This window comes from Hyperolius riggenbachi, chromosome 7 (genome assembly GCF_040937935.1).
Source record: "Hyperolius riggenbachi isolate aHypRig1 chromosome 7, aHypRig1.pri, whole genome shotgun sequence".
NCBI classification, from domain to species: domain Eukaryota; kingdom Metazoa; phylum Chordata; class Amphibia; order Anura; family Hyperoliidae; genus Hyperolius; species Hyperolius riggenbachi.
In genome coordinates this window covers 295,541,322-295,567,946 of record NC_090652.1, presented here as the reverse complement: position 1 = coordinate 295,567,946, position 26,625 = coordinate 295,541,322, and the positions used below count along the sequence as shown (strand labels likewise).

General features: G+C 43.8%; 1 protein-coding gene and 1 long non-coding RNA gene across 4 annotated transcripts in view; one reads left to right on the top strand and one right to left on the bottom strand.

Moving 5' to 3' along the window:
* Nucleotides 1-26,625, bottom strand: part of LOC137525142 (uncharacterized) — a 435,287-nt gene that overhangs the window by 220,557 nt on the left and 188,105 nt on the right. The window lies entirely within an intron of this gene.
* Nucleotides 1-26,625, top strand: part of IHH (Indian hedgehog signaling molecule) — a 146,893-nt gene that overhangs the window by 100,957 nt on the left and 19,311 nt on the right. The window lies entirely within an intron of this gene.

Sequence of the window (26,625 nt, the reverse complement as noted above, 5' to 3'; positions counted from 1 at the left end):
TATTAAGATAACTCCAAGGGACCAGGAAAAGTAGTTTACTATATCCGAATTGGTCATACATTGCATATTTGTACAGACACATTTGCTGGGACCTGAGGACTGAGTTTACGATGTCCAGAGGTTTACTATATCAGAGTTTACTACAATGAGATTCAACTGTACCTCCCACTTCAGTTGTCCTTTAAAGAGAGTCTGAAGCGAGAATAAATCTCGCTTCAGACCTCATAGTTAGCAGGGGCATGTGTGCCCCTGCTAAAACGGCGCTATCCCACGGCTTAACGGGGGTCCCTTCACCCCCAAATCCCCTCGGTGCAGCGGGGGAGCGCTTCCTGGTTGGGGCAGGGCTAACCGCCGCAGCCCTGCCCCACGCGTGTCTGTCAGCCGCGTATCTCCGCCTCTCCCCCGCCCCTCTCAGTCTTCCTTCACTGAGAGGGGCGGGGGAGAGGCGGCGATGCGCGTCTGATAGACGCAACTGGAGGCAGGGCTGCAGCCGTTAGCCCTGCCTCCAGGAAGAAGATAATTTACGACCAACTTGCGACCAAGTCTTGCGGGGGTGGGTTTGGGGGTGAAGGGACCCCCGTTTAGCCGCAGGTTAGCGGCGTTTTAGCAGGGGCACACGTGCCCCTGCTAACTATGAGCTCTGAAGCGAGATTTATTCTCGCTTCAGAGTCTCTTTAAGAACAACAAGTTAAATATCTTGATGTAGGGCCTGGGCACACTTTTCAGCATTGTGTATCATTGAAGTGTTGCTGAACAATGCTCAGAAGCATGTAAGTGCGCTCAGGTCCTAAAGGAGATGTATCCCAAAGATAGTAGAGATTGCCCACCTTGCCCTCGCCTGCTATGCATCGTGCCTGGCCTGCTTTAAGGGTGGGCACCAGTCTCCCAAACTTTTCTTCCAGGCCCTCTGTCCATACAGAGAGTGCAGTGTGATGTCATTACACCACACCACCTGGTGGGGGCTAGCGTCCACCAGGCCCCTAGACTCTCTCCAGGCCCTAGGCAACTGCCTAGTTTTGCCTGTGGATAATCTGGACTGCCTGGTTGCAGAACCATGAGGCACAGATCCAGCCCTGATTGGGTTACTGACATAAGTTGCCCCAGCGGAGTCCCAGGAAAAGACAGATGTACGGAGGGCCCTCTTATGGCAAAAGAAGGAATTTATAATATATTTTATTATGGGGGAAAATAATGCACAGTGATATTTTCATGGGGGCAGTTACAAAGCAAAAATGTGTGTTATAATGTGCCACTGCTTGTGGGCTCTTCATGTATTGTCATATGATCATTATAGAAGGCCAATGACGTGCTAACCATTCAGGCTTGAAGCAAAGTGTATGCAGTGTGGAATTGAGCCAATCAATCAAATGCAATTCTTGAGGATTTCTCCTAATTCCAAGCTGCATACAGTTTGCAGCAAGTCCACAGGCAGCAATTCTTGGCATCTCAATGAGCATTTCTACTGATATTCTTGGTGGAAGTGAGCAGGGAAATGCTCTACATCTGGGGTGTCAAACACAACCATATAAGGGGCCAACATCACAGGCTTAAAGGAATACTATCAATTGAAGCATTTTTTAAATGCTGTATGTTAGGGCACAAATTACCACAAGTACTAGGAGCAATTTCTTTCCTCACACAGCTCTGCCTCTCTGCTGTAAAATACTCTGTCAGTTTTAGAAACAAAAGTGTCAGGCTAGACCATGTCCCTGCACAGTGGGGTTGCTATTAACTCCACATTGTATAGTTTAATAATCACCTTGCTAAAAGCATCTTATTCAGAAGGTGCTAAGGGGTTAAGGATTCCAGCAATGTGTGTTCCTTGTCTTCTGTTATCTGACTGATAAAGATTGTGATAATGCCTTTGTAAACAGCTTCTCTCCCTCTCAGCACATAGCAGTCTATGAAGTAGATGCAGCCTGGAGTGTATCATTACAAGCCAGCCAGTCAGGCAGGAATAGTGTATACACATCTCCCTGCTAGTTGTATTACAGCAATATTACAGTGCATCTAGTTACCTGTTATCTCCTCAGCCTCCTCTTCATGTCTCCTGCATGGTGTGACACAGTGAAGTATATTTGTGAGCTGTGTGAGGAATGAAGGATGATTTTTAAGCAGGGGAGAAAGAGAGAACTGGGTGAATAAATAAAGTGCCCCTAGCACTAGTGATAATGTGTATCCTAATATAGAGTATTAAAAAAAAGTGATTTTAATTGATAGTGTTCCTTTAATTTGTGGGCCAAATTATTAATTCAAATGTAAAATGTATTACTCTCAAATTAAGTGGAATGCCTATAGCGACTGTATGGGGGCCTCCCTCTTCTGCAGAGTAGCGCAGTGCAGCAGTTTAATATTTACCTGCTCCACTGCTGCCTCGATACTCCTCTGCTCTACCTGTGTATGGATCTGCTGGGAAGAACAGTAGAGACCTGAGGCTTTGCTGGAGCAGGAAAATATTACACTGCTGTATGACTATGTGGGAAGATGGTTGGGGGAGGAGAGGAGAAATGTGTGTAGGTTTTATCAGCCACATGGGGAGGGGGTCGGATCCCAGAAGGGGCTAATTTTGTGAGTGGTCCCTTGTATTGTGGGTGCACCCGAGTTCAAATTGGCCCTGTCCTTGTTGTGTTCCTCTGGATGGGAAGGCAGTGTGCTGTTGTTCTTTTATTACTTAACATAATGCACATTTGAAGCTCTCGAGCCACATAAATATGCTAGGAGGGCTGCATTCAGTCCTGGGGCTTTGAGTTTGACACCTGTGCTCTACATGCTCATCAGGTCCATGGATACATATGGGGTTCTAATAAAATTAAATTGGTGCAGAGTTCATTGGACTCTATGGCAGCCAATCATAGCATGCAAGTGGAAGTACGACTGAAATGGGTGCAGTGACTGGTGCAAGACAGAATGCCACAACTTAAAGGGAACCAGAGACGAAGCACCCTCATGTTTTTACCATATATATCAGTGGGAACATTAGAGAAAACACCTACCCTGCTCTCTGTTTAATCCTTCACTGCTCAGCCTGCTTCTTATCAGCCGTGATAAAATCCCAGACTGAACATTCAGTCTGCCTTTGCTCAGGAATCATTATAGCAGAGCCACAAGGGGGCAGGCATGGGCTTGAAAAGACATCAGAGAAGACAGACTCAGCTATAATGATTCCTGAACAAAGCCAGACTGAATGCTCAGTCACAGATTTTATCAGGTGCTGATAAGAAGCAAGCTGAACAGTGAAGAATGAAACAGAGAGCAGGGTAGGTGTTTTCTCTAATGTTCCCACAGATATATATGGTAAAATACATGAGGGTGCTTCATCAGAGGAACTGCAGTGAAAATAACAAAATTGGTAAAATTGCTTATTGACTTACAGTAAATTATTAGCTTATAAATTAATTACATTCTAATGTTTACCAAAGGTGGCGACATCTTTAGGGGTTGTTCACACTACAGAAAGCATGCACAAATGAGATTTTGTGCATGCGTTGCCATACCATGGAATGCACATTGTAGAGCGCTAAAGCGCAGCAGTCCATAGTAGAACCCATCGGGAACGTGTGTGCCATGCAATAAAATGTTCCCCGACGTGTAACATCGTAACACATGGGAACGCACAGCTGTAATGTGAATGGTAACATGAGAGTCTATGGACTTTTATGTTGCCATATGGATCGTACACTAGGGGCCATATGCAATTAACTTTTTCTCTTGTGGTTTCTCCTAGGAGATAATGTTTCATCTTCTATTTAAAATCACTTTTCATCACTTTGCAATTGAAAAAGTTCCAAAAAGTAGGGAAGTAGGCAAATGGCAGTTTATTGAGAAGTTTAAAAATATCACCTAGGAGAAAACTTGGGAGAAAAAGTTAATTGCATATGGGCCCAGGTGTGTTACGTCAAAACTGACAGCGCAGCAAATAGTTTGAATGAGTCCTTAGTCCTGTCAGGGGCAGCTCTGCAGAACGTTTGGTTACTGAGAGTACTAAAGCCAGTACAAAATTACCTGGTAAGGTGTGGCTACTGGGAGGGCATGGCTACATACGTGTGTGTGTGTGTGTGTGTGTATGCTTGTATCTTCACTATTCACTATTCAGTGTGTGTGTGTGTGTGTGTGTGTGTGTGTGTGTGTGTGTGTGTGTGTGTGTGTGTGTGTGTGTGCGTGCGTGCGTGCGTGCGTGCGTGCGTGTGTTTCTGCTGCTGAAACCGGGAAACCTATCATAAAAGTGGGTATCCTGAATAATTTACTGCATTCCACTATATTCCACTACAGGGCCTCTTTAACAGGAAGGTTTCCAAATACTTCCAGGTATGAACATGAAAAGCTCCCCCCATTTATCTCCACATTGGACTATCATATGCCATTGGTTCTTGTTGAGATCTGCACAGATGTTAGGTCTGATCATTCACTAGCACAGTCATGCCAGTCTGACAGTTGAGCTACAGTAACTGACAGTGACCCCCCAACATTTCTAAATTCTCTAAAAGTGAGCCTTCCCATAGTGCAGTGCATCCAGATGACGTCAGGTGTGAGGGAGGAGTGATATGGTGACATCATCACACTCTGCTCAGTCCCACAAAGCACACAAAGGGGCGTACCTGAGACTTGAGTCACATGACAGTCTTCAGAGAATGAGCAGCCTCTGGACTGCCACAATTGCTGCGGACATTTGACTCCAGCACTGTGTTCTTCAGTTGAGTTTAGCAAACCACATTAATTCAGTGGCTTCCATTCATTGTTGTTTTTATTCTACAGATCTGGCACATTTGAAAAGTAAAATAATAATTTTGCCTGGAGCTCCCCTTTACTCGTTATTGCCACTGACTTGAGAACGCACCACATATTGTATGTCTAGGGAATCTGGAACACTGAATTTCTCCATGTTAAACAGGAACCGTGACAACATATACTAGAATGCAGTAAATTCTTCAAGATACCCACTTATACCCACTATCCAGCAGTGTAATGGTTAAGGGCTCAGCCTCTGGTATAGGAGATCTGGGTTCAAATCTCTTTCAGTATTTAGCAAGTCAGCACCTATTCAGTAAAGAGTTCTTGGGCAAGACTCCCTAACACTGCTACTGCCTATAGAGCACGCCCTAGTGGCTGCCTCGCACATGCTTTGAGTCTGACAGGAGAAAAGCGCCATACTAATATTGGTATGATTATTATATTGTAAATATCCTGGTTTCAGAAACAATTCCTAATTTCCTGTAGCTATATATTGCTGTATATGGGCTGCCTGCCCCTTGCTTCCTGGTGCCCTAGGCCATGGCCTTTGCCTCAAATCCAGCCATGATTGCCAGCAAGAGATGTATATTTCGGGCTTTTTAAAGACTACAATAACATGTTGCAAATGTTTTATTGATTACACAGAGATGTCTGAAGGGGGAAGCTAAGCTTCGTAGGGAATCTAAATGGAGCATTAGCCTAGAAAATTGATGACATAATTGAAGCTATATGACCCTTCTGACATCCTTATTTGTGTTTCTTGTTTCAGGACTCCTGGTGCGGAGGAGTTGGGTTCCACCAGCTGGAAGAAACTAAAAAAGAAAAAGAAAAAAGAGGAACGAAAGAAGAGCAAGAAAGAAAGGAAAGAAAAGATGGCGGGAAAGGAGGAGAAAGTAGAAATGAGAATGAAAAAAGAAGGAAAGAAGGCCAAAAACCGGGCTTTGAGGAAAGAAGAGAAGAAACTTGGGAAAGGAAAGGACAAGAAAGACAACTGAAGGTGGGATGCGGATGGAGAAAGACAGCAGAAGAAAGGCAGAGAGAAAGAAGATGGAGACAAGGAAGGCTGGACCTTCCATACTCAGGGCACTGCGATGGCAACACAAATGGACAAAACCAGAAGACGATGATAGGAAGAGAAACAACTTCTCCAGGAACAAAATCTGTGACTACATGAAGGATAGACTGATGATGGAATTGTCTATGAAACTTATGCTCAGGATGAAGAACTTCAGCCGTCCAACCATTTATATACTTGTCTAGTGATTAATCAGTGAATGAGATGACCAGTATGTAACGGTGTAGAGCTAGCTTGTAGTGGTCTTCATGAATAACGAGCTTAGACAGGCGCATGGCAAGATAGTGAATCTGTCCACAGGAAGTGGACCTCTGGACTCACAGAAGTACACTTGTGTAAGTGTTGTACGCAGGATGAGTCTACCAGCACCTGATTTCCTGAAATAGAAATTCAGGGATTTATTATCCGAGGTGTCCAAACAGAGCATCCTATAGAGCTTTACAGTGACTCAGTAAAAGTGATTGTCACCCAACACTTGGATCCTGGCTTTAAAGTGTATCTGTTGTGAAAAAAGTAGCCTAAATGGGTACTTACCTCAATAGAGGGAAGCCTTTGGCTAATCCAGAGGCTTCCGCTGTCCTCCCTCTCCACCTCACCATTCCAGCCCTGGGACCCCACAAAGCTCGTAGACAAGGCATGCCACACTCCGCAGTAGCACGGAGCCAAACAAACTCAGCCTTTTCCATCAAGCTCGAGAGGGGGTAACTTGCTACTGTGCAGGGGAGAGCTGTCCTGTGCAGTGTTGCTGCACTCGTTCATGTATGGGAGCATGCTTCTGAGGGTCCTAATGCTAAACGTGTGGGTGAGTGTGTGTGTGTGTGTGTGTGGGGGGGGGGGGGGTGGAAAGCGTCTGAAAGAATCCAGAGCCTTTCCTTTACCAAGGTAAGTATCTATCTTTTTGACCCGTGGAACTCACAGGTTTGCTCTAAACCCCACCAACAACACTATCTGCATGAAGGTGCATATGCACGCACACTTGCTGTCACTCCAGGAAAGGGTACAGTTCAGGGCCTGCTGTACACATGCGCTGCTAGCCTATAGGCTAGCAATGCATTAAGTTGCTATGGAAGACAGAGGAGGGGCACAGCATGTGACTGAGCAACTGTGAGTGGGAGGGAGCAAGGAGGAGAACAATGCTCTCAACTGAGACGATCTGGCACACTGGACATCTCAGCGGCACATTGGGGCTACTGTACACACACTAGATTCTTAGCAATGACAGACCTGATTGGCCTAGTTCACTCTAGCCTGTACAAGGCTTCAGTTTTGTGTGTTCTCTGTTCAATTAAGTGGGTCCCTTTCTGGTCCCACAACCCAAAAATATTCCAGTGGGGTGAGTTGGAATCATTACCGAACCAGTTATAGGGTGAATGTGCTGGGGGCGTAGACTGTGAGCTCCTTTAGGGACAAATGTGAAGAATTTCATACAGTCTGTGAATTGTGTAATCTATTGGCACTGTGCAGGTATGGGCAATATATAAATACACTAACGGGAATTTGCAAGGCTTGTAAACTGACTGCTGCTGCACTGAAGTAACCTTTGTTGTACTCCAACTCCTTTACCCAATCCCAAGTGAGCAGGGGTCTTCACTTCTGGCTCAAAACCAATTCCCATCATCCACAAACCAATAGCTGAGCTCTCATTGGTTTTGGGGCATTAGGAAGAGGAGGGAAGGAGCTCGAGAGTCACAGAAAGCAAGCCCTCTATACGATGTGTGCTCAGGTTTATAGAGGTATCTCGGTGATGATCCCACCACAATATTCCACAATGGGCAAAATAGTGACTAAATAATCTATAAATTAACCACTTTTGTGCCAGGGCTTTTTTTGCTGATCGGTGCTGCGTGGGCTCTCCAGTCCGCAGCACCGATCAGATAGCAGCCAGAGCGATCAGACTTCCCCCCTTTTTTCCCCACTAGGGGGATGTCCTGCTGGGGGGGTCTGATCGCACCCGGCTATCTGTGTTTTGCGGGGGGGGCTCCTCAAAGCCCCCCTCCGCAGCGATTTCCGCCCTCCCACTCCTTCCCTCCCTCTCCCTCCCCCTGTGAGCGGCGCAGGACGGATTTCCGTCCTGCGCCTGATGGGATAGGCTTCAGCCTATCAGGTACCGGCGATCCCCGGCCAATCAGAGGCCGGGGATCGCCGATCTCCTCTACAGCGCTGCTGCACAGCAGCGCCGTATATATGTAAACACCGGGGAAGATCTTCCCCGTGTGTTTACATTTACCCTGCGAGCCGCGATCGGAGGCTCGCAGGGTGTTCACGGAGACACCCTCCGTGAACTGACATGGAACGGCCGCTCATACGAGCGACCGTTTCCATGGAAACCGCTTCAGGATTCAGGGGCGTACTTATGCGTACGCAGAATCCTGAAGTGGTTAATATAGTAAAAAGAAAAAAAAAATAAGCAATTTTATTAATGATTTTATTTTTACTACAGTTTCTCTTAAAGAGGAACTTTAACCCAGGATTGCACTTCATCCCAGTCAGTAGCCAATACCCCATTTCCCATGAGAAATCTTTACCTTTTTCTCAAATAGATCATCAGGGGAGTCTGTATGGGTGATATTGGAACCCCTCCCACAGTGTGATGTCATGACCAAGGTCCTGACAGTTTGCTATCTGTGAACCTCATTGCATTGTGGGAAATAACAGCTTTATCCAACTGCCAAGCAAGGAATATCTCCCTCTGTGCATAGAACTCTCAGTAACGAACATTCCGTACAGATCACCTGGCAGAACTAAAGATGTTGCCACCAGTGATGCAATTCAGAATGTAAATCAGGGAGAGGAAAGATTTAACAATGGGCAAACACTTACTAAATAATTTATAAGTAAATATTTAAAAAAAATAGCAATTTTATTAATTGTTACTTTCAAAACAATTCCTCTTTAAGTCAGAAGATATTTATCAGGCCACAATACCTCATGTACCTAATTATTTGTGAATACTGTATAGAAGGCTGGTGTCAATATCCAATTGTCCATCATTAATAACTAAGTTCCCCAACAGAGCACACATTCTGCACTGGGCTAGCCACCACACATGGTATATGGTATGCAGTGGATAGCACTCTTGCCTTGCAGTACCAGTGTCCCAGGTCCAAATCTTGCCTAGGACAGTATCTGCATGGAGTTTGTATATTCTTCACTCCTTTATGTGGGTTAATGGCTCCCCCTAAGCAAACTGACCCTAGCTGAGCAGGGGTAGAAAAGACAAGACGCAAAGCACCAGAGCTGCAGCCACTAGGGGCACGCTCAATAGGCAGTAGCAGTGTTAGGGGGTCTTGCCCAAGTTCTCCTCACTGAATAGGTGCTGGCTTACTGAATAGGAAGAGCCAAGATTTGAACCCAGGTCATCTGTGTCAGAGGCATGAGCCATTAACCAGTTCACTATCCAGCCAATGGGGTATGCACACACATGACCAGTATAGCTTATGAAGTGCACTCTAAATGGGCTGCTACTTGTCATAGCTGTCTATGCACTTTGAGTCTTACAGGAGAAAAGTGAAGATGGGTATTCTGACCTGTTCTTCCTTTAGCTATGCATGCTCTAGTTTTGTGTCAGCACAAAACACGTCTTTACTGATGTATTGATAATTTTTCTGCCCCAGGGCCAACTTTTTTTTTTTTGCTCCCCTTCCATTGTTTAGCACCCTATCCGTAAATATCCACCATCACCCTTTGCATGTGTAGCAGTCTCTAGTCTATGTCCAATATCTTTATACTGCATCTGCCTGGGTTGCCTGTGCCTAGCAGTATCGGCCCAGGTGGGAGAGGACAGTTACAGTCACATGGCCATACATGTAAACAAAGGTACTTGAGGTAGTCTTACTTTTTTATCAAATAACTTTCCTATTTAAGGAGTGTGCACTATAGGAATAAGGGATTATATTTCCCCACAAGTCACTTAGTCAGTCAGTTTACAGATCTTGAAAATCCTTTGAACTGTATGGAAAATGGACACGCTAATGGGACAGTAAAGAAAATAAGTGACTGGATTTATCAGCCTGTTGAATAACACTGAAAGCTGCCTGTTGAACAACACTGTAACTTGCTTCCTGCGCGACAGATTCACTATGAGGCCCTTTTCATCCAAAACAGAGATTTAAGCTGTAAGTGGATGCACACAGCTTGAATCATGCGTTTCATTTGTATATCACTCAGGAACCCCAATGTGTATGAGGCTGCTGTAATGAGGGTAGCTGCTGGGCAGAGCTGAGACCTCAGCTCCTGACATACAGCATGATTGTGGGTGAAGCCGAGACCTCAGCTCCTGACATACAGCACAATGGTGGGCGGAGCTGAGACCTCAGCTCCTGACATACAGCATGATTGTGGGTGAAGCCGAGACCTCAGCTCCTGACATACAGCACAATGGTGGGTGGAGCCGAGACCTCAGCTCCTGACATACAGCACAATGGTGGGTGGAGTCGAGACCTCAGGTGCTGACATACAGCACGATGGTGGGTGGAGCCGAGACCTCAGCTCCTGACATACAGTACGATGGTGGGTGGAGCCAAGACCTCAGCTCCTGACATACAGCACAATGGTGGGTGGAGTCGAGACCTCAGGTGCTGACATACAGCACGATGGTGGGTGGAGCCGAGACTTCAGCTCCTGACATACAGTACGATGGTGGGTGGAGCCAAGACCTCAGTTCCTGACAAACTGCTGCTCATTGTCCTTAGAGGTATAAGATATGGGGCGCTAATTCTGCTTCCCAGCATCCATTCACAACAGCAGCTCTGGGCCAACTGACCATTAACATGGTTTTTGTGTGCTGATTAAAACAGGGACACGATTGAAGTGGGGGATAAATCTCTTTAAAAGGGACAACATTGATATGCATGGGCAGAATTAGACTGCCATGCCCTATTAGCTGTACCAGCGGATCCTTACGGTGTGACAGAAAGTGAGGGGAATTCTCCAGTAGAGGGTCCCAGACAGCAGAATCAATCTGACAGAGATTTAAATAGGCCACTTAGCCTGCAGCAAATGCTTATTCCAATGGAGAAAGCGGGGCAGGATCATCCACAAGGCAACCTAGGCAGGTGTCTGGGGCCTAGCAGTTGTCATGGGGCCCAGCTGCCACCTTCTCTGACCCCTCTCCCACCACAGCTGGCCAGAAACACTATAGTGAGGAACCAAAGCTACTACCTTGCCTTGGACCGCATTTTGTTTTAATCCTCCTTTGGGAAAAAGGAGGAAAGAGTAGCAGAGGATCTCTTGCGGTAATACAATAGCAGTCGGATGGGAAAGATAAGCCTAGTTGCAAATGCCCCCGACAGCAAGGGCTTGTAGGGATGTTGGATTCGACCATCACTGGCCCCATTTACTGATAGACACCCAATGTCTTTATAAATGATCGACAATGAGATGCAAATAATTACGAGTTGATGCGGGATCTTGTATGCAAATTTATGCAGCCTAAAAATAGATCCCACCACAGCGGTATTTGATTGGTCCATTTTCAAGCTGCACACATTTGCATGGAGGATTTGCATAATCCTGATCCTGCATTGAATTATTTCAGCCCCCATACCCATCCCTCGTCTTTATGTAGCTTATAGCAGAATAATGTGAATCTTTCCGAAGGTCTTCCTAGGCTGCAGGAGCAGCACGTCAATAGTGAAGCAGGTCTTTTTGGTAGCCGTACTGATGGTTTTGGAGTGACACACAGATGTAGCGAGAGGTTTGACTTTACGTTTCCTGAAAAATGATGCCCAGTGAGTAATGCTGCTATGTGACGTTACATACATTCACCTGGGATAGGTGTGACAGGTGGAGGGGTGATCAGAGACGGACCAAGACACAACGGCAACTTTGGCACTTCTCTAATCGCAACCTTGCTTTTTTTTGCCATTCATTGGTGTGGGGTAGAGTCGACCAAGCCCCTGGTCTCTCTCCAGGCCCTAGGTAACTGCCTAAGTTGCCTTGTGCATAATCCGTCTCTGAGGGTGAGGACCAGTGCGCAGTCACTTCCCTGCCTCTAAGGGAAAGGATATGACTTACTGATGACACAACGCAGGGGTAGCTGGAGTAGTAATGGCCAGGCTAGGGTGTTGCGAATATTTTTAGGGGCTAAAGGAATGAACAGGGGAGCAAGGTATCCTGGGAAGTGGGGAGTATACATGCACTCAGAGCTCAACAGGTGCAAAAAAGATTTTAGAAGAACATAATAGGCACACAGGGATGCAAGAAGCCTAGTGGTGTGGGTGGTGGTGGGGGGTACGTAATGGCCCCGCAAAGGCACAAGGAAGTATTGAGGGCATAATGGGCACACAAGAGCGCAAACAAATGCATGTGTGGGGTGTATTTGCTAAATGGGGTGAAAGAAAGCACTTAGGGGGACAAGATGGTATAGTTTGTATGTTACTGATATCTGCTTTACCTACTGCTGCCTTAGGCCAAGTGCACAACAAAACCGCAAGCAGATCCGCAAACGCTAGTGGTTTTTGAAGCGGTTTTTCAGAGCGATTCTAGGCATGTTTAGAGAGACTGTCTAAGCATGCCTAGCATTTTTTGGAGCGGTTTTATGTAGCAGATTTTATATTTTCTTACAGTAAAGCTGTAACTGAACAGCTTCTGTAACAAGAACGCCTGGAAAACAGCTCTGATGTAGCGTTTTTCAGAGTGGTTTTCCACTTTCCTATACTTTAGATTGCGGCAGAAATGCCTCATAAATCTCAAAAATGCTGCAGGACCTGAGTTTGCATTTGGGGGGGAAAACGAGCCGCTCTGATGTGCACCAGCCCATTGACTAACATTAGCCAAGCGGTTTTCCCCCCGAAAACGTTAAAAAAAACGCTCAGAACCGCTGTTGGTTTGCAACAGCCCTTACTTCACTCCCAAAGGGCATTTTTTAAAGTAGATCTCTGCCTTTTGAAGGTTGCCTACCCCTGCTTTAGCAGGCCTTCATCGGGGTACCCAGTAAAGCATACATATCTTATCACACAGGTACATACTGCTAAAGAAGCAGGTTCAGTTGGGCTTCAGGCTAACTATACACGACTCGATTCTGCAAATAATGAATAACTTACTTAATTGAAAATAGATTAAGAAATAGTGATTGATCGATGGCATTGTACCTCCCAGTGTTGTTTTTAGGATACTTGAGATTCCCACAGAAATGTGATCCAGAATTGATTGACTCACTGGCTTGCTAGAGGCAGTACAAAACTGTATGGCTGACCCTCTGTCTCTCATGCCTACTTCCAGGGAACCCGAGGTGAGGCTGCCATATTTATTTCCTTTTAATCAATACCTGTTGCCTGGCTGTCCTACTGATCTCTTTGGCTGCAGTAGTGTCTGAATCACACACCTGAAGCAGGCATACAGCTAATCCGGTCTGACTTCAGTCAGAGCACCGGACCTGCATGCTTGTTCAGGGGCTGTGGCTAAAAGTATTAGGCAGATGATGAAAAGGATAGCCAGGCAACACATTGTTAAAGACTGGTACACACTTTCAATTATTATTGGCCAATCAGTGACCAACTTTAACACCTCTATATAGTATTACCAACACAATCTGCTCATAGTATTCAATATCCATACTACATGGAGGTGGTAAAATTGGTCTGTGATTGGATAATAATAATTAAAAGTGTGTACCAAGCTTTAAAGAGAAACTCCGACCAAGAATTGAACTTTATCCCAATCAGTAGCTGATACCCCCTTTTACATGAGAAATCTTTTCCTTTTCACAAACAGACCATCAGGGGGCGCTGTATGGCTGATTTTGTGCTGAAACTCCTCCCACAAGAAGCTCTGAGTACCGCGGTACTCTGGGCAAACTGCCACAATGTAACGATGTTCACAGACAGGAATTAGCTGTTTACAGCTGTCTCTAACAAAACAGCTAGGAGCAGCTACATAACCTGCAGCTACATAACCTGCCCACAGTAAAAATGTCACCATGTAATACATGTCAGAATGTGAATCTGGGAGAGGAAAGATTTTACAATGAGCAAACACTGACTAAATCATTTATACATAATTATTGTAAAAATGAAGCACTTTTTTTATTACATTATTTTCACTGGAGTTCCTCTTTAAAGTAAAAATAAATATGGCAGCCTCCATAGCCCACTCACCTTTGGTTCCCTTTTAATGCAAATTTATCAGCATTCAATAGACTGCACGGAATTGATCAGGAGTTTATCGATAGTCAGCGAGGGGAGTCAGAAAGTTATTGCAGACTGAACAAGGTGATTAAATCTGACCCCCAAAAAACGGAATTCCCAACATTGTATCTTATAACCATTAGATCAGATCTCTGTTTTAATCAGCCTGCAGAAATCATATGTACTCATTTCAATGGCTTGTCTGCTATGTAGCAGCGTATGCTAGTGCTAGTGTGAAGATGTCGGTTCTGACATTACAGGTACTCAAAGGGACCAAAGTTAATTATTTCTCAATATTTAAGAAAAAAAAAGCACAAAAATGCTAATTTATTACTGTGAGCAATGTATATTTTTTTATTTGCAAAAGAAAAGGCATTATTTGGTACTTTTTAAACCGTAGAGTGTATATTTTGCTTCTGTAAATTGTACAATCTATTTAAAAAAAATAAACATATGAATGTGAACAGAACTATGTGTGTGTCTTTGTATATCACGTATGATGCTAATACAATTCTGGGATTACATGTGAGGTTGTATTACTTAGAACCAGTGGAGCTGAAGTGAACATTATTTACAACAAGTGGACCTAAACTCTTGCACAGGACAGAAGGAAAACACAGAGAAATGCACCCTGTATGTATTTAGAGAGTTTAGCCTGTCTTAGGCCACATACACACATCAGACCATAGTCTTTGGAAAATGAAAGATCACAGACCAATCTTACCACCCTTCCTGTAGTATAAGAGCCATACTCTACACAGTCTATTCTATGGAGCTGAACTCCCCATCAGACAGAAATCTTTGCAAGATGCTGCACACACAGATGCTGTACAGACACAAAAGATCAGTATCTGCAAAAGATCTGTTCCTGCCAAAAATCCATTCCTGCAAATTGCAATGATAGTCTATGAGATCTGCAGATCATCATACACACATGATTTAACTGACATTCATCTGCAGATCAGATCCACCAGGATGGATTTTCAGATCTGCAGATGAATGTCAGTTAAATCATGTGTGTATGATGATCTGCAGATCTCATAGACTATCATTGCAATTTGCAGGAATGGATTTTTGGCAGGAACAGATCTTTTGCAGATACTGATCTTTTGTGTCTGTACAGCATCTGTGTGTGCAGCATCTTGCAAAGATTTATATCTGATGTGGAGTTCAGCTCCATAGAATAGACTGTGTAGAGTATGGCTCTTATACTACATGAAGGGTGGTAAGAATGGTCTGTGATCTTTCATTTTCCAAAGACTATAGTCTGATGTGTGTATGAGCCTTTATTCTCCCTCTCTGTCTGTGCCTAATCACCACTGTAATTTGATCTTTTAGCTATGTTAGCCAAGGAATCTCCTCTGCCACAGCAGAGCAGCTAATTTGTAGACACAGGATGTAAATACCGTACTATGTCTGCTTCCATGCAAGCAGGAAGTAAACACACTGCATGTTGATTGCAGGATTTGTATCAGCTGTAACAAAGAAATGTTTTTTTTAAAGGTTATTATGGTATTGTGTATCTTTTAGAGCAAAGAGGTAGTTCCTAATTCAGGTCCACTTTAATTTAAACTCAGTTCTGGCAAAAAAAAAACAAAACTTAATTTTCCATAAAAAGGAAAGGGGTTACTGTCTCTTTAGGGCCTTTATTGCTGTCAGTGTCCCCATTAGCAGAGAATTTTCCTACAAGTAGCAATAAATCACTCAATGTATGGGCAGATTAACTATGAGATACTGTAGATCCGTCTGATCGAATCTGCTCAGAGAGGGATATATTGCCTGCCCATACATCGCAGACCGATTTTTCAATAGATTCCAGTATAAAAATTAAAATCGGCCTATCGCCGCGCCTGGGGCCTCCCCCCCAAGTGTCAAAGGCCTCTATTCACAATAGGCTGTTCGCTAAAATCATTTTGGACAGTAAAATATCTCAGTGTATTTGGAAAAAAATGCGTAAAATACCGCATAACGTTTTCCCCCATGAGGCAGAAGTTTGGTAATTTACCGAACATACATGCCTCAATTCACTAAGCCCTGCTTGGTAAGTGTCACTTACCAGCCTTCTAGCAGGGCAGCAGGCAGGCAGGGAGCTGTGTGTGTGACTGGGAGGTTTTCTGTCCAATGCAGCCTGTTGTCCCTTGTGTGCTGCAGCCACCAGGGGGAGCTCTTCTATGTGCTACAATACAAATATGCGCATCTAAAGGGATGCAGGGATGCCAACAGAATTGTCAGCTTCCTCTTATTTGATACACTGAAAGACCCACCCGATACCCTATCGCATCAAATCAGAGTGAGAAGCAGGCTGTGTGGCTCTCCCTATTGGCTGCCTGGCTCTCCCCGAAGGCTGTCTGTCAAGTTATCGCACAGAGACAGCAGGGGAAGAGGCAGTTATCGGCTGCTGTGAGCTGGAGAAAATTACCGAACACTTTTGGCCGGTAAATTAAATGCTTTTATCTTTGTGAATTAACATTTCTTGACATTTCCCGAGGTATTTACCACACAAGTCGGTAATTTACCTCACTAGTTGGGAACTCTGATTTTCTGTGTGGTGACGGATTTAGTGAGTTGTAACTTGGAAAAGTGATCGGTAAAATCAGCTATTTTCAGCATTACCGAATGTGGTAATGCTTTGTGAATAGAGCCCAAAGTGTGTCCCCAGGTGCCCATGCTCAGCCAAGTCTCACCTGTCCTCCAGCACAACTCCTAACCTTGTCTGGTGTTCTGCATCAGCTGCGAGGGACCGGTACCACGTGGCACGTGTAGTGATGACACACATGCGACTGGTGCCACGTGGTACAGGTGACGGCGGGACACCAGAGGAGCCCAGGAATCTACAGACAGTTGAGATCTTTACACGGCACACCTGTTTGGGCACTTGCGATCGAGATTTTTCAGCATGTCCGATTGATCCCTTCAACCGATTTTGCTGGAAATCTATCCAAAGATCGGTGGCCATGTTGCGGCACCGATTCTCTTTCCAATTTACTAAAAATATTGAATCAGAAGGCCGATCGGGCAGCAATATTGAGTGTATGGGCACCTTAACTCCTGTCCAGGACGGAGGTGGATAAATCTCTACAACAAAAACTGCAGTAAAGAGGGAAGGAAGAGGATTAGACTGCTGCCACTCACTTTCTTCCCCTGTGACACCCTATGTGGAAATTTCAGCCCTTGGTGTCACAGCAATAAGAAGTCGGTGGATTTCTTGCCAAAAGTGACACAGTTGGCTGTAACAGTATGGCGACGGTCGAGCCCAAAACTGAGCAAAATTTTGGCTGAAGGTGGACTCGAAACTAGATCTATTAATAAAAGTCACGCACATGAACAGGAATACACAAGGATTACTAAATCACGTTACTGTTTTACTAGAGTATGTACCGGTTTCCTGCTATGAATAAAATATTCTTTTCATTCCCATTTCCTGTTTTTAGATCAGGCTTCTGAACCAGTGGCACAAGCTGGTTGATAATAATTAATGGTAGTCTTTCATTACCAAGCTGGTTATGGCAACCAGCAAGGTTACTAGTAAGTTATACCAGCTATAGACTGAAAATACAATATGAAACGCAACATTTCTTTTTTGCTCCAAGATTATTTACAGCATAAAAGCTAATATCGGGGAAAAAATGGTAGCAGAACAGCATTCAAACAGTTAAACACAGCACTTCCTTCTTCAGTGGGAAGCTTGGATCCAACTCAAGGGTTTGCATTATCTTGTTTATGTTTCCTTATCAGCCACAATTAGTAAACATTTCTGGCAGTGCTTCAGGTTAGAAGAAGGTAAAAAAAACAGAGAGAGAGAAATCTCACTAGATAAATTATAAAGCCTGGTACACACCTTACATTTTAATTGTCCAATCACTGACCAATATTACCACCTCCTTGTAGTATGAGGGTTTACCCACACAATCTGCTCATAGTATGCAATATCTGCTTACCCTCTTACTACATGGAGGTGATAATGGCTTAATATATAAATACAGCAGCTATGCAATAAATTCCAATGGCAGCTTTCAGAGCAGATAAAATGTACTTTGGAAACTTGTAATTTGTAAACAGACCATATTACTTGTGTAAAAAAGAAAAATGATAACTGCATGGGTAATAAAAAGTAGGAAAACATTTTTTTAATTGAATATTGGGTCAGAGTTTTATCCTGCTTTAAGGTAATCAGGGAAATGAGGCTGTGACTGCATGGTGGGTGTGCAGGCAATAAGGAGGATAAGAAAAGTATAAATTAGTTATGCAGAGAGAAAGGGATAAATGGAATGAAGGCTTCCCAGGATTGCACTTTATCCCAATCAGTATCTGATACCCCCTTTCCTTCAAGAAATCTTTACTTTTTCTCAAATAGATGATCGGGGGGGGGGGGGGGGGGAAGGGGATCTGTATGGCAGATATTGTGGTGAAACCCCTCCCATAGGGTGAGGTCAGGGCCATGGCCCAGAAAGTTTCGTGTCTGTGAACCTTGTTGCACTGTGGGAAATAATGGCTGTTTCCAACTGTCAAGCGTAAGCAGCATCTCCCTTTGTGCACATATATAAAACTTTTAGCCTTTTTTTTTTAATGAATGCCAGTAGTAAAGATGATGACCCGCTGGCTCAGGGTGGATCAAACAACATGAACAAATTACACGCCAAGATTCATTTATTTATTGATCTGTTATTTATTTCTTAACTTCTTACTTTGCAAAGTGTTGATTAATTTTTTCCCCTACTACTATCTTTCGGTAAAGTTCCTCTTTGAATCTGTCCCAAATACTCAATGATCAGTAATACAATTATAATTCATTTTGGATTTACTTTCCTGGATAGATACAATGACCTCATGCCTGCCAATTATTTACAAACACTTTTCTCCACAGCAGCCTATGGGCTTGATTCACAAAGCGGTGCCAACCTACTTAGCACGTCTAAAGTCTTTAGACGTGCTAACCAGGGTGCTAAGTAGGTTAGCACCGAATTTCTGAATCAGATAATTCGGTGCTAACCTACTTAGCACCCTGGTTAGCACGTCTAAAGACTTTAGACGTGCTAAGTAGGTTAGCACCCCTTTGTGAATCAAGCCCTATATAATCTATACACTGTACGCCAGCTCTAGTGTCCCTATATTCTGACACCTTTTCCATATTTCTACATGCCATCTTCACTGCAGCACATTTCTGTGTAAAACGGGGTGCTCCCATATCTGTAATCCGTAGTCAGGTCTGATCTTTGCTCTCTGCAGGTGACTTCCTGTTCCTTTCTATGCCCAGGAAGCAAGTCAGGTACTACAGGAACAGGAAAAAGAGCACAGTAAAGAGCTGGTGTCCAGTGTACCGTGTATGCAGGCAGCTGTTGCAGGGGAAAAAAGTGTTTATATATGATCAGCTCTAACTACAGATGTCAGCCCTGTGTAGCAGTAGAGAGTTGTACAGGCATATTGGGCTGGTGTATAGGGTACATGCAATGCAGCATAGCTCCCAACTGTCCCTCTTTCGGAGGGACAGTATCTATTTGGGAACCAAATCACTATGTCGCTCTTTCTTCTTCATTAGTCCCTCTTTCAGGACGGATATACGGATCTGTGTAAATATATGTAGTTTTTTTTTTTACTAAAAAATGTGTTTGGATGCTAAAATTACATGATTTGCTTCTGAATTCTTTGTGAAATGCATGACAAGTAACGTGATGGGGGCATGGTTAGAGGTGTGGCAGGGGCGTGTCTTATATTGTCCCGCTTCCTAGCGGTATTGACAGATATACACATCCATACAAAACATGCTGTAAACCATATTGACGTGCATACACATCAATACTCTCCTCCACTGAATACTAGATCCTTGCTTGACACATTTTGGCAAGTTACTGGAAAAAAAGAGGTTATGGAAATTAATTAAATCACTTTTTGCACAGAAATCCTGGGGAAATTGAACGCCAGGGAGGTTAAAGAGACTCTGAAGTGAGTCTCAATTTCCGTTTTTAAATAGTATTTATGTAAAGCAGTATAGGGCATGCTAAACCGCCGCTATCCTGCAGCAAAATGAGAGGTTTATGCCACCAAATGCCCTTTGCAAAATTCACGGCTTTCTTGGTTGTAGATTTTGCTGCCCATGGAGGCAGAGCTTACGGCTGCAGCTCTGCCTCCATTCCCGTCAATCTGCCCGCGGATCTCCGCCTCTCCCCCGCCCCTCTCTGTGAAGGAAGATTGAGAGGGGCGGGGGGAGGCAGTGATCAGTGGGGATTGATGCACCAGGAGGCAGAGCTACAGCCATTAGCTCTGCCTCTATGAGGAAGCGCTCCCCGAACACAGCAGAGGGGATTTGGTGGGTATAAACCCCTCGTTTTTCTGCAGGGATGCAGCAGTTTAGCATGCCCTATACTGCTTTACATAAATACTATTTAAAAACGGGAATTGAGACTCACTTCAGAGTCTCTTTAACTCAAAAAGTTGGGAGGTATGTCTACAGGCTGCTGTGCAGAAGAAATGTATCCAGGATTTTCAATTTGCAGCTTTGGGGTCCTCATTTTTCTTCAATGGAGAAACATTAACCACTTAAGGACCGCATGAGTTTTCTATGATCTGTGCTGGGTGGGCTCTTCAGTCCCCAGCACAGATCATGTGGCAGGCAGGGCGATCAGACTTCCCCCCTTTTTTCCCCACTAGGGGGATGTTCTGCTGGGGGGTCTGACCGCCACCGGCTATCTGTGTGTAACGGGGGGGGGGCTCCTCAAAGCCCCCCTCCGCAGCGCTATTCCGCCCTCCCTCTCCTTCCCCTCCTCTCTATGGGCGGTACAGGACGGCGATCCGTTCTGTACCGCCTCTGATAGGCTTCAGCCTATCAGACGGCGCGATCCCCGGCCAATCAGAGGCCGGGGATCGCCTATCTCCTTTACGGCGCTGCTGTGACAGCAGCGCCGTACGCTGTAAACACCGGGGATTTCTTCCCCGGGTGTTTACATTTCGCCTGCGAGCCGCGATCGGAGGCTCGCAGGCTGTTCACAGAGACTCCCTCCGTGAACTGACATGGAACGGCCGCTTGAACGAGCGGCCGTTTCCATGGAAACACCACTGTGACCAGCCGCCGCATATCGGAGTTGGCTGGTCGTTAAGTGGTTAAATATGGAACTATTTGGGACTGGTTTAAAGCCCATAAGAATAAGTATATAGAAAAGGTATAAGCCATAAGTAGGTATTTGTGTTGTCCATTTAAGAAATCACATAGTATCCTAATCCACTTTTACATGAGTTTTGTTGGGATGTGAGGGATTCAGAACTTTAATAAAGTTTTTTTCCTGGAAAGTGGCTTTAACATTATATATGCTGTCAGTACCCTTTAATAACATAATGCACAGAGTAGTGACAAGCTGTAGCTATAGTAACGAAGAAAAGTGTTTTGTTTGTTCTTTTTATTCTTTTATTAATACTAGTTTTCATACGAGTTCCCTTGTAATCTTTATAGAAAATTCTGGAATAGAATTCATAAATTAAATTAAACCTGTAAATGTTGTATCTTTTGTGAAGCTGGCCTTGAAATGCAGCTGTTACGTTCTCTAATAACAGAAGACTTGCAGAAAACTGTTGGTATTGAGCATTTTCTGGAAATGTTGGCAGGTGACAAGTTAAAGGTATTTGCAGCTGGGAGTATTGTGATATCGCTTATCAGTCTATCGTTATTTTTATATTCCACTCCAGCAGGTTATACAATACCCCACCAAAGTCTTATGAGTGGGTGGAGGAGGCGGGCATCTTAACCGCAGCACACAGACTGAGAACAGCTCCAATAAACAGCACTTGTAGCGGCCCCCTGTTTAGGGATGGCCCTAGTTTAGAATTCTGTTGGGGATAGAATGTTCTAAGAATTGGTGCTTTCCGGTTAACAACATGTTGGCTCTGTGGGCTAGAGAAATACCCTAACTAACACCTGTGCTCCCAGGCAGTCATAAATCTTAGCTGCGCCACATGCTAGAGTGCTTGAGCATCTCCCCAGTTCAGTGATAAGCCCCTCCTTTTTTTCCTGAAAAAAAATCCTAAAACAAAGTGTACGACAATTGATACCTATTCACTTTTCATCATCTCTGTTCCATGCTCAACACCTGGTGCTTGGCTAGACTTCCTGGTTCACAAGCCTAGCCACGCCTCCTCTACCCCATGCCCTTACCTCCCTGTATCAGTCACTGCTATGGTGATGTCGTAACTAGGAATGGTGAATGAGATGCTAATAATGCAGAATTTATGCATATTTATGTAGCTTGAAAATGGGCCAATGGCTGTCTACTCACAGAGTGGGGGTCAGTTAAAGACCCTCATATGTGAGTATTGGGGGATCTTAGGAAGTTGAGGACACAAACCTTGATTAGTTGGAGTTAGGGAGGGTATAAAAAGTAACAAAAAAAAAATCTAGAAATGGGTTTGAAGTGAAACTTTAACCCAGGATTGAACTCATCCCAATCCCAGAAATCTTTACCTTTTCTCAAATAGATCATTTGCGGGTCTGTTTCTTGCCTATGAACCTCGTTGCATTGTGGTAAATAACAGCTGTTTCCAACTGCCAAGCAAGCAGTATCTCCTTCTGTGCACATCTATATATATATATATTTATTTATGTATTTATATAGCGACAACATCTTCCGCAGCGCTGTACAGAGTATATTGTCTTGTCACTTAACTGTCCCTCTGAGGGGCTCACAATCTAATCCCTACCATAGTCATACCCGTATATTACGGCATATAAGACAACTGGGCGTATAAGACGATGTAAAAAAATCATATACTGGTGCTATATATGAACTGATACTGATGCTGTACTGTATGTGGTACCCAGTATATAACAGTATATAGGCGAATGACTGGTTGGATTGGTCAGCTCTCCCTGTCTACCTGTTTATCAGAGCGGTATGGAAGAATAGATTGCGCTGTGCCCATAAAACACGCCTCTTTAATCCTTCTGGCCCCGCCCTTGTATCCTGTTTACCTCCTCCTCTGCCTCTCAGATCTCACACATGTGCACCTGCACCGCTTCACTACAGTCCTCAGCAGCGCTATCTGAGAGGCGGTAACAGGATAGGGCATGACACCCGGCGTATAAGACGACCCCTGACTTTTCAGAAGATTTTCAAGGGTTAAAAAGTAGTCTTAAATGCCAGAATATACAGTATGTCTGTATGTATCGAATAGTGTAGTGGTAGGGAACCTATGGCTCGGGAGCCAGATGTGACTCTTTTGATGGCTACATCTGGCTCACCTAAAAATCAGTAGGGGTTGATTCACTAAGCTACACTGCTCAAGCAGCGCAGATTAGTGTGTCAGCGCAAGTAACATTTTCAAAGTAGTGCACGCTACCGCTGTAGCATGCACTACTAAGTTACTCGTACTGCTCCAATTGTCCCACCCAGGATCCTGTCAGGTCCAGTGACTTTGTAGGACGAGATCCCCAGACTTTGATTGGCCCAATAGGCTGCCTGTCCCTTGACAGGCAGCCTATTGGGCCAAAGTGTGGGGATCTCGTCCTACAAAGTGAATCAAAAGTCACCTAGCTAATTCTACTAACTGTTAGTCTGTATTTCTCCTGTCTAGCTCTCTGGGAAATTGCTGATGTTGCTGAAACCCAAGAGAAGCTGGAGACGGGTCTGACACTTCCGCTGCCCAGCAGATCAACTGTATAAATATCACCATGGCAACAGGGACAGGAGCCCTACTGTCCCAGTTTGAAACATATTGGCCTCAATTCACTAAGATCATACTGGAGATAATAAGGCAAGAGAAAACTTACCTCCACACATCGATCATGCCTTAAAGAAAACCTGAACTGAAAATTAAAAGTCAAAATAAGCATTCACAAGTCATACTTACCTCCTGTGTAGTCTACTACTCAATCTCTTTCCCCTCTCCTGCGTCCTGTTTGTCCACTGTGATCAATGGAATTCTCCTTCCTCCATTTTGAAAATGGCCATTACCCCATAACAGCTTCCTGGTCAGCACACAGTTAAACTGTAACATCGCCCACTTGAGCCATAGGAAAACATGGACACATCAGTTCTCCTCTCAGCTGTAACTGACAGCAACTGATATATAACTGAGAGCAACTGATATATTTCAGTTCTGACAAAATGTTGTCAGAACTGGAAGGGATTATTGTCAGAAGAAAATGTTGAGCTTCTGAGAGGAACTGATGGCAAGGTAACTATGTAATGCTCATTTGAAGTTACCTCAAGTGTTTATTTTAAATATTTTTACTCAGTACAGGTTCTCTTTAAGTTACCTCCTCTGTAGTTATTTTCACATGCATTTAATTAACAGCCTGTCTTTAAAGAGACACTGAAGCGAAAAAAAATATGATATAATGAATTGGTTGTGTACTATGAATAATTTCTAGAAGATTAGCAGCAAAGAAAATATTATCATACTTTTATTTTCAGGTATATAGTGTTTTTTCTAACATTGCATTATTCTATATTATGTGCAGATTACACAACACTCAGCATTCAAAATTATTCTTTCAGAGCAGTCTGTGAAGTAATGACCTCTCCTCTAGCAGAGGAAAAGTAAATAGTCCAGGAACAGTTGAGATAATAAAAGTCAGATAACAGCCCTCTCCATGAGTACTTAGTCAGAGAGCTTAATGGCTTGTTTGCATAGAGATAACAACTGGAGTTTCTCAACTCTTCCTGTACTGGAAACAATTAGACTGATGTATCTGATCTTAATGTTTTATTTCTTAGCTGTACTACACATACAAATCATAATATCATAATTTGTTTTCGCTTCAGTGTCTCTTTAACTTTAGAATTCTGGAGTTATTTAAAGGATTGAAGAGTTAATTTTAGACATTTCTCCTTAAAGGATACCACAACTGACATGTGGCATAATGAGATAGACATGGGTATGTACAGTGCCTAGCACACAAATACCTATGTGTTCCTTTTTTTCTTTCTCTGCCTGAAAGAGGTAAATATCAGGTATGTAAGTGGCTGACTCAGTCCTGACTCAGACGGGAAGTGACTACAGTGTGACCCTCACTGATAAGAATTTCCCCCTTTTTTATCTCTTTCTTGCTCTCTGAAGCCATTTTCTTCTAGGAAAGTGTTTTATAGTTGGAATTTCTTATCAGTGAAGGTCACACTGTAGTCACTTCCTGTCTGAGTCAGGACTGAGTCAGCCACTTACATACCTGATATTTACCTCTTTCAGGCAGAGAAAGAAAAAAAGGAAGACAGCATAGTTATTTGTGTGCTAGGCACTGTACATACCCATGTCTATCTCATTATGCCACATGTCAGTTGTGGTATCCTTTAACCTAAAGACAGAAGAGTTAACTTTCGGTTTGCCGGAGGTAAAATGTTTCCTGAATACTACATGCCTTATCACCATGGTGATAACTCTAGAAACGTAATTATAGACAGGAGATAACCTTAGTGAATTGAGTCCATTATATGGCTCTCAAGGAATTACATTTTAAAATATGTGGTGTTTATGGCTCTCTCAGACAAAAAGATTCCTGACCCCTGGTGTAGTGCATGTATCATAGTGTAGGGCCAATTTTTAGGGGGAAGACAATTAACTTATCTGTATGTTTTTGGAATGAGGGAGGAAACCGGAGTGCCCGGAGGAAACTCACGCAGACACGTGGGAGAAAATACTAACTCCTTGCAGATAGAATATATATGCATCATTTTTTTTTTAAGCTTTAAGCTTATCACATTCTTAGTTACCGTGTCTATAGATAGTGGCAGTTGGTTTTGTCTGTTTTTTTTCATGTCGGCTGGTAGTAAAGATGATGACCTGCAGTCTCACAGTGGATCAAACACCATGAATGAATTACACAGCGAGCAGCAATCATCTATCTTGTATTTTTTAAACTTGTCCCTTTGCAATGTATTGATTTGTTTTCCCCACTTATTACTATTTTTTTGATAATGTTCCTCTTCAAACCGACATGGTACAGTACTCTCCTGCTGCGTATCGAAATATAACCTCCCCAGAAACAGAATGACAGCAATTAGCCTGGCACTCTCCTGTGACCCATAGCTGTTGTTTTCCACTGCAGGGCAATGCCTCGTGGTCGGGGCAAGGGTTAACCGGCAGCGTGAGGCAGTGTGACAAAGGTGAGCGCTGTCACATTATGCCATATCCGGTGCACTGGAGACAATGAGCTGGTAAATTTCGGTGATTTTTGCATATCTCGATTTTTCAGCAATTAGAGGTTAATGATTAAACGCAGCTCAGAGCGAATCTGGTCCGGGCAGGTCTCGTCCTGCTGCGCAGGTCACACAATGATTGCGGGTCAGAGCAGGAGGAAGTGTACTCAGGAGGACTGGATGCTCCATTCACAGGACAGTACAACCTGCAGACCAGGTGTTCCTGATGACTGCTGAATCTGCCAATGCAATATTTCTAACAAGAACAGCAGAGTCACGACAGCAAGACTGAGGTTTATAGACTTCTCTGTAGTGTGACTTCAATATGTCTCAGATATAGCATTCCAAATACTCCAGGCATTTGTAAAAAACCTAATGCAGAACTTTCCTCTGAATCTGATCTCTCAGGGAAGTTACCATCTGGAAATACTTTCTGACCTGTTAATTGTCTTGTATTAGACATTATTAGAGTCTATGTCAAACATGACAAAATATTACAGCATTGCACATTGGATCAGGGTCACTATAAGCCGTCAGTTACAAAACAATCTAATAAACTGTTCCGTCCATATTGAACATA